The 14,371-nt window shown below is 41.2% G+C and overlaps 1 protein-coding gene across 3 annotated transcripts in view; it reads right to left on the bottom strand.

Moving 5' to 3' along the window:
- Positions 1 to 14,371, bottom strand: part of Esr1 (estrogen receptor 1) — a 325,828-nt gene that overhangs the window by 101,890 nt on the left and 209,567 nt on the right. The gene's annotated exons all lie outside the window — the stretch shown is intronic.

The raw sequence follows: 14,371 nt of genomic DNA on the forward strand, positions 1-14,371 counted from the left end.
GTGTGTGTGTTTGGGTGGTGTGTGTGTGGTGTGTGTATGGGTGGTGTCTGTTTGTATGTGTGTTTGTGTGTTTGTGTTTGTGTGGTGTGGGTGTGGGTGGGTATGGTGTGCGTTTGTGTGTGTGGTGTATGTCTGTGTGGTGTGTGTGGTGTGTGTGGTGTGTGTTTGTGTGTGTGTTTGGGTGGTGTGTGTGGTGTGTGTGTGTGTGTTTGGGTGTGTTTGGGTGGTGTGTGTGGTGTGTGTGTTTGGGTGGTGTGTGTGTGTGGTATATGTTTGTGTGTGTGTTTGGGTGGTATGGGTGTGGGTGTGTGTGGTGTGTGTTTGTGTGGTTTGTGTGTGGTGTGTGTGGTGTGTATGTGTGGTATGTGTTTGGATGGTGTGTGTGTGGTGTGTGTGTTTGGGTGGTGTGTGTGGGGGTGGTGTATGTGTGGTGTGTCTGTGTGTGTGTGTGTGGTGTGTTTGTGTATGTGTGTGTGTTTGGGTGGTGTGTGTGGTGTGTGTGTTTGGGTGGTGTGTGTGTTTGGATGTGGTGTGTGTGTGGTGTGTGTGTTTCGGTGGTGTGTGTGTTTGGGTGTGGTGTGTGTGTGTTTGTGTGTGGTGGGTGGGTGTAGGTGGTGTGTATGTGGTGTTTGTGTGGTATGTGTTTGTGTGTGTGTTTGGGTGGTATGTGTGTGTTTCCGTGTGTTTGGGTGGTGTGTGTGTAGTATGTGTGTGTTTGTGTGTGTGTTTGGGTGGTGTGGGTGTGGGTGGGTGTGGTGTATATTTGTGTGTGGTGTGTGTGTGGTGTGTATGTGTGGTATGTGTTTGGGTATGTGTTTGGGTGGTGTATGTGGGGTATGTGGTGTGTGTGTGTGTGTGTGTGTGTATGTTTGTGTGTGTGGTGTGTGTGTTTGGGTGATGTGTGTGTGTTTGGGTGGTGTGTGTGTGTGTGTGGTGTGTTTGGGTGGTGTGTGTGGTGTGTGTGTGTGTGGTGTGTTTGTGTATGTGTGTGTGTTTGGGTGGTGTGTGTGGTGTGTGTGTGTGTGGTGTGTTTGTGTATGTGTGTGTGTTTGGGTGGTGTGTGTGTGGTGTGTGTGTGTGTGTGTGTGTGTGTGTGTGTATTGTCATTCCAGACTGAACTTAGTGCATCAAGTTTCAAGCTTTCTTGCTCAAAACTGGTACTCTACCACTGAAATTATGCCTCCAGCCAGGCTTTTTGGTGTTTGAGCTAAAAGTCTCTCAGACTTTTCTGCCCTGGTTAGTTTTGAACCTTATTCCACAGATCTCCTCATCCTGAGTAGCTAGGATAACAAGTGTGAGCCTCTAGTGCCCAGATAAGAAGAAATCTGAACACATAAATGGGACCTAGAGATGTGAGATTCATAGAACATGTGAAGTTTCATCCCTTCCTTCTCATTTACATACCATTATCTCAGACTTTAGGTCTAATAATTGAACCTTCAAATCAGACACTATGCATGTCTCCTTAGTCAATGCTTGTTTTGTTCACTCACTTATTTCTCAGTATTTACTCCCTATCCCTCTTTCATATCCTTCTTTTTAGAATCTTAACACTTCAGCCTGAAATGCTGTTCTAACACTTTCCTTTGTGATGGTATAATTTTCTTTTTGGGCAAAGTTCTAGCACTTTTCATCCTAGGTTCATTCATCACTGACGTTTGCAGGTGTCTGCTCCACCTGGGCCTTCTTTGGTTCTTCCTCAATTTCTACAGCCATGTCCAGGACAAGGACAGGAATAATTCTGGCCCCAGTAATGGGGTAGAAAAAGAGAAGGCTTGTTGGAAGACAAAAGGAGAGAGTAGAAGGGACCAAGCTTGAGTGGCTTGGGTCACTTGCTCATGAAACAATATACTTGTCCTTCCTGTGGCCCCACAAGGCACACTGGATCCTCACAGGATCTTGGAAAACCATAGAAGAGGAAGCCTCACTTTGGCTCCTGTCCTCATGTGCCTTGTGTCCCCCAGAGGCTACCCCAGCACTCAGTATCTGCACACCATCACCCAGGGCTAAGTGTAGCCTCACCTACATCTGTGAGTATCTCAGAACTAAGAAGAGGAAGAACATACCAAAAACATGGAGCCAGGCCCTGCTCATACTAAGGTCATCACAAGCAACAGGTGATCAAAAGAGGATATCAGGACCCTTGCTGTCTTCTCCTAACAGTGAGTTAGTTACCCTCACTGTCTTTGCCCTGGCTAAGATGAGTGTCTGCTCCCTGGCAGCCTGGCTAGGGCTGCTGACATACACAAATAAGTTCAGAAGACAGCATACTGAGTTTCCCATTGGACAATCCATAAAGGAGATGATTTTCATTCATAGAATCATGTGAGTTCAAAACCAAAAGCATGTAGGCATAGCAGCAACAATAGTGTTACACACAGACTCTATTACAAGGCATGACATTCAACTCTAAGGTCAACCATCTTGAGATCCACTGTCTGGTGTCACCCAGGTGCAGCCTCTGATAATGACTGGTCAGGCTGTATGTTCACAGGCACAGGGCTGAGAATGAGAAGTCAGGTCACAAAGCCAGATCATTTCCAGTTCATCCGTGCTTGTCCCTCGACCCTGAACAATCACTGAAGCCTGAAGTCCTGTCAGTTACCCCAAAGACCAATGTCAACAATGGGACACTCTTTGTCCAGGCTCTGTAGGCATGGCAGAGACTCATGGGATGATGTGTGCAAGGTACCAGAACTACCCACAAAATGTGGTTGGTGATATTATGAATGCTATGAAGTCAACACATATCCATTCTGAAGATGGATACTACTTGTGAATAGTGCCCAGGCCCCAGGAAGTGCCCACTGCCTAGGGCTATGTGCTGATTGCTTATAGCAAACTGTTTTTGTCTAATAATGTCATTGGCATCATTGTCTTTACGGAAAGATAACTTTACACACAATTTCAAGTTGAAAGTAATGTTGTCTCACAATGTGGAAGGTATTCTACAGGCTGCTCATTTTCCTTGTCACTACTGAGACTACATTTATCTAATCCTTTCCTTTGAAGGTAATCTGTCTCTGGCTGCAGTTTGGATAAGCTCTTCATCTTTGATCTTTGGCCAATGCCCTCAGATAGTTCTTGGTGTGGATTTCTTTCTCCTGTTGCTATTTGTGAGTTGTAGGCCTCTGAAGCTAATGATGTGTCTTTTAACATTTCTAGAAAATTTTTACCCACTATACTCCATTCTCTTTATTACCTTCTCTTTAATTCTGGTTAGACTTGATTACACTTTTCATCCATCTGACATAAACTACTGTTTGCTGGTGTTAAACTTATTGTTTATTGCCCATTTGATCGCTCATCTTCATTCTAGATCATTCGTATCTCTCTAAGCTTCATTATGGATCATTCATAGCTCCCTAAGCTTCATTCTGGATCAGCAATCTCAATCTGTCTTTCAGTCCAACAAGTCTATCTTGTTCTCGATCCATTCTGTTGTTTGGTCCATCAAATACTTTGTTTAACATCATTATTATACTATTTTATTTATAGAGGTTTCATTTTATTCTGCTTGTAGATCTGCTTGGTCAATTTTTCCAGCTTTTTATTCCTTCATGATATTTTCAATTCCCCTTTCGCTTTTTAGATGCATTCCACATACATCTTCCATTTGACATGTGGAAACCTTCTCTAGTCGAAGTCTCTGAATGGAATGCTAAAAACTGTGTTTTTCCTCCTGACTCACTCATGAGCGTTTGTTTTGGAAAGGGTGTTCTGTGATTTCTGTCCCAGGGCATATGGTCTTTAAAACTTTTTTTAGCGGGAAAACTTTGAGAACCAACATGAAATTCCATTCCTCAGGTTTGTTTTTTTTTAATGTGTTTCCTTTTCTCAATCTTCTGTGGTCACTACCAACCCAGGTCCACAGGAAAGCACAGAGTCTGACAGTTTGTTTAGACCATGCAGATAACTTTAATCCTGGAAGCCAGTTCACCACAGGGCTGCCTTGGAGTTCTCAGGTCTCAGAGATATATTCCTTGTCTCTTTCCAGAGCCAAAGTTGTACCAGGCAAGTTTCATTCCCCTGGCTTTCTTCAGAGAGTTTACTTCTCATTCTGCTACTGCTACCAAGAGTGCAGTTTGTGGGGTTTCAGATTTAGGTAGGAAGTATCGCCTGGCTTTTGTTCAAGTCAGGAAACTTGAGGCTGTGAGGTTACATAAATATCTTCAAGCTCTCTTGCTTCCCAGGATTCCAGCTTTCAGGTTCTTTTGTTCTCTGTAATGGCATGCTTTTTTGCCAGCTTACTGATGCATTTTGAAAGGTATTTTTCAATGTATGATCTAGCATTTAGAGTTGCTTTCAATGGGTTTTCTGTAGCACAGAGTCTCCATGCTGTCAGCAAATAAAGTCACTAAATAAGGTCTTACGGACCAAATAAAATAAAATAAAACCCTCCATCCCCAGTTCTCTTACTAAGTTGAATGGCAGACTTAATTTTTAAGTATGATTATACATATTTTATACATATATATGCGTGTGTGCAAAAAGAATTGGAGTATCTGTGAGTAGCAACAGGGAAAAGCTTATCAAAACGCTTGGCTCTTCAAAAACAGTCATTAGATTCAATGGACATTATGTAATAGTTGACCTATGTAACCCGAAGATAGGGATTAAATGGGGAAAGATTAAGAACAATGGAAGGGGTGACATTGAGAGGCATTGTGCTCATAATTTAACTTGTGGGATTAAAAGCCCTTTGTACAACTACTTTTTAAATAAATGTATAAATTTTAAAAACAAAATGTTTTGCCCCTGAAGGAATGAGTAAATAATAATAATAATAATAATATAAAGAAACTGTGCTAGGTGTTCAAGGCTCACACTTATAATCCTAGCTACTCAAGGGCTGAGATATGCCCTAAAGATTTCTGACTTGCCAATATCATAACTGTAGAACCCACTTCCTTAAAAATAAATCTCGATAGATGGATAGATGATAGATAGATAGATAGATAGATAGATAGATAGACAGACAGACAGACAGATCCTATTGATTCTGTTTTACTGGAGAATTCTGGAAACTGTTTGAAATTATTCTAGGCCTTAACTGGAAGGGAGAGCTGAGTTTGAAAAAAATAGAGTTTAGTAAGCACATTACTGTAGAAGACTTGCCTAGGTAGGAAAGAAGCAGCATTCAAAGTCATTCCTTTTCTTCTACTTCTGTGCCTTCCAGATAGGGAGATGTTGGGCTTCAGTCCCTGTGACTAAGCTGCTAGCACTTGGCTAGATGCCATGTTGAGGGGCTGGAAGGAATTGGGTGTCTGGGAGCTATGCCAGCCAAGTCAATCTTTAGCAGAACTTAGTGACAGTTGGATCATAAATATGAACTCTGTCAAAACCTAGCTGTGCTTTCTTCACATCCCAGCCCTGGGTTCTGACCCCTTCATTTCCAGCTGGACTATAAGGTGGAGGGAAATTCATCTTGCTCAGGAGAGCAGGAGAATGACCCACCATTCTTTCACAGCAGGGATGAACTAGCAGTAGTCAAACAGATCAAATTCTTCCAAATGGTGAGTCTCAGATGGCACCGAGAGACATAGTCCTTTAGGAAAAGAAAAAAAATCAGCCAAGATGGCACCCCAAAATGCTTTTCTAGTTTGAAGATCTTATCTGCCTCCTCTCAGCTTTTTAATTTCACACAGAAAAAAAAAGACTAAGATATACCCAAACCGATTACTAATATATGAACTAGGTTTACAATTTAGAGGCACGTTCATGTGATCTTTTATTCTCCTGACAACCTCTAATATTGGAAGGGCAAGGGCTCATGTTCATCCCCTTTTGTACGGGAGAAGGTTGAGGCTTGGTGTCAATATGACAAGCCACAGGATGAAGGAAGAATATAAATCTAGATTTCTGATGGGAAGTCCTGTGCTCTTTCCTCTCAAGTTCAACATCCTTGTGATTTGCTCATGGATCCTCTAATCAGACACATGATTGAATATATTGATGACATGTACTATACACAGTCCACTTAAGCCCTCTGTGACTCAGTTCCCTCCGCTGTAAAGGGAGATAATAACAGTATTTACCTTATAAACCATATAAAGCACAAATGTTACTTAGCAAAGAGCCTGCCACACAGTGAACACTCAATAGGTGTTAAGCATTATTAGCTGAATTATTAAATTAGATTACATGTCATCAATTTAGTCATTTCCTACTCAGTAAGTTTTAGAAAAATACAGAAACTCAGAACCAAACCCAGGTAACATCTAATGGACACAGCACATTTTGTCTTCGCTTTAAATTAAGGATTGGAAAATTATAGCCCAGGCTGATCCCTCAATTTTTAAATAAAGTTTTATTGGAAGAGATATGCTCATTCATTTCCTGCGTACCTGTGCCTTCTTTGATGCTACAGTGGCAGAACTGAAAATATATGATGGAGATCAAAGCCTAATGCTGAGCCCTTTACAGAGAATTTTCTTACTCCTACTCTGAGACAATGCTGAGAACTAGAAAACAAACAAGCTTGCTGGTTATCAAAATAAGGCAAAAGGATTTATGGGAACAGAAAGAGTCTAGCTGGAAGCTGTGTTTGGCCAGTCTTGTATCAACTCATAGGGTGTGATGTGGGAGACTTCACTTTCTACCCGTAAGATACAATCCCTGGCACACTTATGAAACTGTGTCTATTCCAGAAGTCTGGGGAAAGCTAAGGTAACATAAGCAGTGACTTTCTCAGTAACAGCTTTAAGTAGCAGCAAAGGGAAGGAGCAGATAGAAGCCTACAATGGCTTGTACTGTCTGCACAGTGGATATTCTAGAAGGGATAAGAGCATAGACATCGGCATCGGCAGTGGATATTCTAGAAGGGATAAGAGCATAGACATCGGCATCGGCAGCTTTGTGTGCTCTCCATACACAGCCTGGGGAATTACAGAGAATTCTCTGACCTCTACCAGAACAAGAACCCAGCCCTGCTTTCTTTACCTCCCAGCCTCTGTTCTACCCACTGCATTTCTGCCCAGTCCATTCCATCCTTCCCTTTCCATTTCCCTGCAGTTTAACTAGCCATGTTTTCGAAATGGAGTACAAATCCATCTGAATCCTCCAGCTTGTTTACAATTCAGGGACAAATAATGTGGCACACGCTTCTGAATGCAGACAGAACATAATGACTCTGCTATTTTTCTACTCTGCAAATCATTCAAGCCCTCTAAGCCTTCTTCCTCCTTACTAAGATGAAAACAGATGCTGAATTGGTGGTTTATACCTATAATCTGAGCTGTGTGGGAGCCAGAGGCACAAGGATTGCAAGTTTGAGGGCAGCCAAGACAAAAGTTAGTGAGACTCTCTCAGAACAAAATAAAGCCAGGTACAGGTGGCTAATGCCTGTAATCCTATCTGCTCATGCGAGATCTAAGGATCAGAGTTTTAAGCCAGCCTGGGTAAGAAAGTCCATGAGACTATTATCTCCAATTAACCACCAAAAAAGTCAGAGGTAGAGCTGTGGCTCAAGTGGTAGAGTGCTAACCTTGAGCCAAAAAGGTCAGGGACAGTGCCCAGGGCTTGAGTTCAAGCCTTAGGACTATCACACACAAAAATGAAATGAAATGAAATAAAGAAAAAATAGAAAAGAAAATGAAGAAGAAAAAGAATGAAATAAACACAAAACAAAACAGCCTGAATGCTATAGTCCTTGCCTACTATGTGCAGGGAGAGAGGAAAATAAATATAAAAATAGATGACTGCTTCACAGAATTATTACTAGGATTAAAGGATCACATGGTTGTCATAAATGTCTGAATTTCCATGAAAACTACTGACCACATTTAACAATCCATTCCTGATACCTCCACACATACACCTCCATATTAGAGTCTCTATCAGTCAGCACAAAACAAAAAGGTAAAAACTTAATATAAACCCTATCAAGAAGCATCTATTGATTATGGTGTGGCAGGAACTATGCTTATAAAAATGAATGAAATACACTTACAGTCTGTAGGAAATAATGCATTCCTGCGAGCACTTTATTGTAGGTGAAATAGACCATAATAAACATGAATTAAAGATGGACCAAAGATTTGCCTTGGGAAGAGGAAGGGGACCACCAGCCTCAGAGGCTTGCAAAGCAGAGATGGACTCTAAGGGGAGAGAGGCACAAAACAGTGAAGTCAACAGGACAGAACAGTTCTAGGATGGAGTTTGGAATGAGTGGGAAGAACCAAGCACCAGCACTGAAGACGCTGCTGAGCTCAAGGACAGAATGCTGACCAGCATTTCCCTATGCAATCTCTTGCAAATAACAAAAAGTCAGAATAACTTCTTTTTAAATATACATAAGGCGAGATGAAATCCAAGGAATTCCTTGGTGAAACATTTCTTCAATCAACCCAGATCTACTTTCTAGGGTGGTAGAGAAAGGGATTGAGCTTCAGACAACAGCAAGGTCCCAATACCACGCTTACCTTCAGTGAGTGTAGAGAGAAGAGCCCTGGCCTACAAGTACTCTGTTTACTTCGCATGTCTTACAAACACTTCATGTGCTTTTGTAACATTCCAGTGTGATCGTGGGGCCTTCTCACACATCTCATTTGTGGTAGGAAGAAGACTGAGAGATGCTAGAGGCCCAAGCTAGAGAGACACACAAGCCTTCATTTGCCCCTGCTCTACTGGCTAGGTATCATTGGCTTTGGCTCCTGAGTACAGCACTATACTAAAGCACATAAGAGGAGCAAATGGACCTGGGATGCTAGTCATGAAGCATAGTACAGGGAAGTGGTTAGCAGAGCCATGCACACCGCAAGTGCCATTCTGGAGGCGAAGGGTGGAAGTAATGCAAAGGCAAAGCAACAAGAAGGCAAAAGAGCAGCAAGGAGTTGAGCATAAGAGTCCAGCTCAGCAGGGATCAAACATTGTCCACATCCCTAGAAAGGAAGAGACACGCAGGGGAAACAATGAGTAACTTAATTGAGCACTACAGAAAACAATGAGCTGTATTGCAGAAGGAAAACCAAGTAGGAGGGACACATCACTAACAAAGAATCATAAAACAGGAGTAAGGGAATAATGGGCATAGACAAGGAGTTTAGTTTGAGCTTACGGAGTCCTAGTATCCTGAAATGACAAACTGTCTAAAGCGTTTGTGGCTCACAATGGAAACTGGCAGAACCAGTTGGAGGAAGCCACCCCACAGCTGGCCCATCACTGTTTGTGGGAGCAACAGGGGAGATCAGCGGAGGGAAGTGACTTTCCTGCTGACGGTGTCTTCTCTTCTTTTCTGAACAGCTGGCTCCTGCTCGGAGGCTTCTGTTCAGAATCCTACCACAGCCACAGTCCTCTGTCTCCTACAAGGGCTACATCTCCTACAAGGGAGATGCAGAGAGATTCCTGGTGTGTGCATGTGTGTGCACACATGACTTGGTGTGTATCTATATGTGTGTAAATGTGCAATATACACTCCCGTGCAGGGGCTCATGTTCCACTGCACATCTGAACGGCTGATTGAGAAAAACATCTCAGAGCATTTCAGAATACAGAACCTCCCCCTGTATACTCTTTTCTTCCACATGACAGTGAAAACCATTTTTTTTGTCAGTGGTGGGGATTGAACTCAGGGACTGGGCACTCTCCCTTAGCACTTCTGTTCAAGGCTAAGACTCTACCACTTTGAGTCATAGCACCACTTTCCTGCCCAGGTTGACTCTGAACCTTGATCCTCAGATCTCAGCCTCCTGAGTAGCTAGGATTATAGGCCAGAGCCACCAGCACCCTGCAAAAACCAAATGTTGATCATAGTTTTTCTTTTCTTTTATTCTTTTGATCCTACTTAGCACAAAACTTTCATACTGAATCTGTATAAAGATAAAATCTCATTGAAAATAAGCCACAGGTCATTTTTGTTAAAGGAAAAGAACGGACCACCCCCACATGCCTCCTCTCTCTCCCCAGAGAGAAGCAGCAACCTGGATGGGTTAGCACAGAAACCAGAGCAGAGAAAACCAAAACCCACATACCAGTCCCCAGGGCTCATCCCAGATACTCGGAGTTCATAAACACCACGTTCCCAGGTAATTCATTCAGAAGAGCTTGGAGAACTATGATGGATCTCCTGTCTCCCAATCAACCTAGACATTTAGCCTTGGTTGTTAAAAATGTGGGTGACCTAAGGAAGAAAGCTTCCTGCCCAATGGATTTGGTGCCAACACTGAAGAAAGAATGACAGAAAAATAAATCAAGGAGGCAGCTCTGCCCAGGACAAAACACATAGTGAAGTCTTATCTTGGAGTATTACGTTCCTGGCTCCGACCATCACTCAAAGGTATGCTTGTAAGAGGAAATGCTGTGTCCACTGACCCAGAACCAGATCAGCTCACCCGTGTGAGCAGAAGCGTGGCACAACTTCACCGAAAGCCCTGACCAGCTGTCCATACCAACCTTGGCTGTAACTAAGAAATAGGAACAATGCAACAAACCTCCATGAGCCACTGGACACCGACAGGAAATTGAGAGTAAGAAAGAATGACAATATGTCTGAGACAAGCAGAAAAGGTCAAGTAAGTTGATGTTAGGTAAAATGAACCCCAAGATAAGTATTCAAATGTTTTTTTCTTTCTTGCGATTGTTTCTAACACATTTATAAGATTATTTCTTTGTTGCTTTGTATGTCTCTCCCCGACGGTATAACCCTTGCTTTCACTGTATTTGATGTTGGTATAATTTGTGGAGGGGAAGGGAAAAAAAATTGTTTAAATAGGGATACAGGTGCACCCATTGCAACAATGAGATGTACAAGTCGTTATGTTGAAAACAAACTTTACAACTTTGGCTGGTGCAGGGGGGGGGCCGCGGGGGATGGGAGATGGGAAGGGATGGGAAGGGGAAACAAAGGAGGAGGCAACAATGCTTGATAAGAAATGTACTCATTACCTTGCCCATGTAATTATAACCCCTCTGTATGGTATTTTCACAATTAAAAAAAAAAAAAGAAAGAAATGACACAAGATGGACAAACACCGTTAATAAGTCATGAAAAAGAAAATCAATGGAGAACATTCTAGCACTAGAAAGATACTTTAAATATTCACTTCTCTATCCGTAAAACAGGAGGAAATTGCAATGAACAAGAAGTACAGTACAGATTCTTCTTCCTTTAAAAGCCTTGATTTCTCCTTCCATGCAGATAGGGGGTTGAAAGCCAGGATGTCGCTGGAGATGTGAGCAATGACCACCTGACATGGGGTACTGCTAGTCCCACACAAAGATCAGTGGCAAAAATGAAGCTGGAACATCAGGGTAGAGGCAAGGATAAGAGTAAGAGAGTAAGAGGATAAGAGTAAGAGAGGCCGGAAGCGTCTGGGCTGGAAGAGACATGAGGATAGCGGAAACAAGGTAAATTCCTTCTAGGGGATTGCGGGGTACAAAAGTTATGGTGTCATGATCAAAAGTACATTAAAAGCAATCGATTAGGGGCTGGGAAGGTGGCTCAGTGGTAGAGCGCTTGCCTTGCATGCATGAGGCCCTGGGTTCCATTCCTCAGCACCACATAAGCAAAAAGAAAAAAGCCGGAAGTGGCGCTGTGGCTGAAGTGGTAGAGCACTAGCCTTGAGCTGAAGAGCTGAGGGACAGAACCCAGGCCCAGAGTTCAGGCCCCATGACTGGACCAAAAAAAAAAAAAAAAAGCAACCGATTATTAGAAATTAAAAATCTGGTTGTTGAAATATAAAAGAAAAAAGAAGCCTGGCAGGAAAGCTCAAGCCTATATTCCTAGCTACTTGGACAGCAGAGATTAGAGGATTATAGTTTGAGGCCAGGCCAGGCATAAGAATTCATGAGATTCCATCTTAATCAACAGCTGGGGACAGCCCTGAAATAATGTAAGATCATATCTAGAAAGGTAGCAAAGCAAAAAGGGGTGAGTGCCATGGTTCAAGCAGTAGAACACTTGTCCAGTGAGCCCTTAAAGTCAATCCCTCATGCTGATCAAATAAAGATGTATACAGATTAAATAATAAATTGATGGCTAAAGAACTAGTAGCAAGTATGTTGTATCTAATAAGAGTATCTTAAACATAGTGTAAAAGGAGAACAATGGTAGAAAAATATAAGATACTCTCAAAAACATGGACGATAGACCAAGAGAATATAATACTTATCAAAAAGAGACAATCAAACCCAGGTTTCATAGCACACACTTATAACCATAGCTACTTGACAGGCTGCAGCAGGAAGAGCAAAAGGGAGAAAAACAAAGAAGAAAGCAACAGAATTTAAAGTTCCACAAAACTGAAGATAAAAATTTAATGGAAAGCCTATTAAAGATTTCGAGGAACAATTGAGATCAATACTCACTCCCATAGCCTTGACTGACAGAATTTCATTGTTCAGATGATAAGCCCTAGCTTTCTATAAAAATAAGGTAAATGAACTCAAAGAAGATTGAGGCTTGCACCAGAAATCCTCTTTGGCAGAAATATAATAGGGCAGCATTTTCAAAGTTCTGAAGGCAAAAGAATTTTAATCTAGAATTTAATAGCGAAATTTTTTATATCTGTGAAGGCAGCCTCTTTGGATATAGAAGAGGTCAAAAATTTTATAATCGATATAACCATTCAGAAAAAAATCTTCAAAGATCTACTCCAGTCAAAAGAAAAATGGTCCAAAATAGATTAAGTGAGAAGAAATGATCTTTATTCAATGGATGTGAAAACACAATGTGTGTATACGTCAACCCACAAAACTCTGCATTTATGCAATACCTTCATGGAGGCACTTGTGAAGGAATAGAAGAGCAGAGATTTTGCTTCTTCATTCACACCTCTTTTCATTTCATCTTTTTTTCAATAAACTATGCATAACACATTATTAAGAAAACAGAAGTAAAATTGTGTTTGTTTACCGATGACATCTTATATAGAGAACAAAAATCATAAAGATTTTATACACAAACACAGAAAAAAAGTTAGAGCTGATAAAAAATTTAGTTAAGCTACAAGATATAAAATCTACAAACAACAATCACCAGCATTTCTATAAAATTATAGCAAACTGTTAGAAACAGAAATGAGGAAAATAATCCCATTTACAATAGTTACAAAAAAAATTTTAAATTTAACCAAGAAGGTGAAATACTAATATACTAAAAATCATAAAACTTTAACTGAAGAAAGAAGAAAACAAATCAGTGGAAAAGTTTCTTGTGTTCCTGAGTTGAAAGAATCAGTATCATTTGCATGTCTATACTAAATGATGCACAGTTTTCAACCGCTATCAAAATTACATTTTTTGGGGGAAATAGGAAAATAAATCTAATATTTCTCAAGAACCATAAAAAGACCCATTAACCAAAATAATCTTTAGCAAAAAGAACAAATCTGCTCCTTGACTTAAAATATATTTCAAAGCTATTATACTCAGACAGTAAGTCTGCATATAGAAATAAGCTGGGCACCAATGGCTCACACCTGTCTTCCTTGTTACTCGGGAAGTTGAGCTAAAGAAGACTGTGGTTCAAAGACAACCTTGGGAGAAAATTCTATAAGATTCCATAAAGCCAGGCAGGAGGTATGGCTCAAATGGTAGACCACCAGCCAAGAAAGCAAACACAAGGCCCTGAGTTCAAACACCATTGCTAGAACAAATAAGTAAATACTAAATAGGTTAAAAAAGCTCAGAAATCAATGAATTTGGAAAATAAAATGAGACTGTTACTTCATACAGTATGTAAATCATCCCCAAACGGATTAAAAACTTAAACGTAAAGACCCAGTACTGCAAAATTACCAGAGGAAACCCTAGAAGAAATATCCAATGACATTATTCTAAGCCAGGGAATTTTGGACACAACTTGGAAAGCATGGGCAAGAAAAGCCAAATTAACCACATAGAACTGCATCACATTAGAAGTCTTCTGCACAGCAAAGGACAGACTGAACACACTCAAGAGTCAATCCAGAGGGAAACATTTGCACACCTTACATCAGATGAGGGCTTAATATTAAAGCTAAGTGGGCAATTCAAATAATAATGGAATGGTAAAAAGAAAAAACTGATCAAAAATGGGCAGAAGATCTAAATAACTAGATCCTTATTTTTCACAGAAATATAAATTATCAGCTGGTAAGGTGGTAGAGTGCTTGCCTCACATGCATGAGGCCCTGGGTTCGATTCCTCAGTACCACATAAGCAGAAAAAAGCTGGAAGTGGTGCTGTGGCTCAAGCGGTAGAACACTAGCATTGAGCTGAAGAGCTGAGGGACAGCGCCCAGGCCCAAAGTTCAGGCCTCACAACCAACCAAAAAAAAAAAAAAAAAGGATGCTTAATCATAGGTTTGGATAAGCCTCCAAAATCCAGAGCATATGAAAATGAAGAAAAGAAGAAGAGAGGGAAGAAGGGAGAAAGTGGAAAGAGGAAGGTT

Source organism: Dipodomys merriami, unplaced genomic scaffold, assembly GCF_024711535.1.
Source record: "Dipodomys merriami isolate MVZ:Mamm:240054 unplaced genomic scaffold, mDipMer1.0.p SCAF_8, whole genome shotgun sequence".
Taxonomy (NCBI): domain Eukaryota; kingdom Metazoa; phylum Chordata; class Mammalia; order Rodentia; family Heteromyidae; genus Dipodomys; species Dipodomys merriami.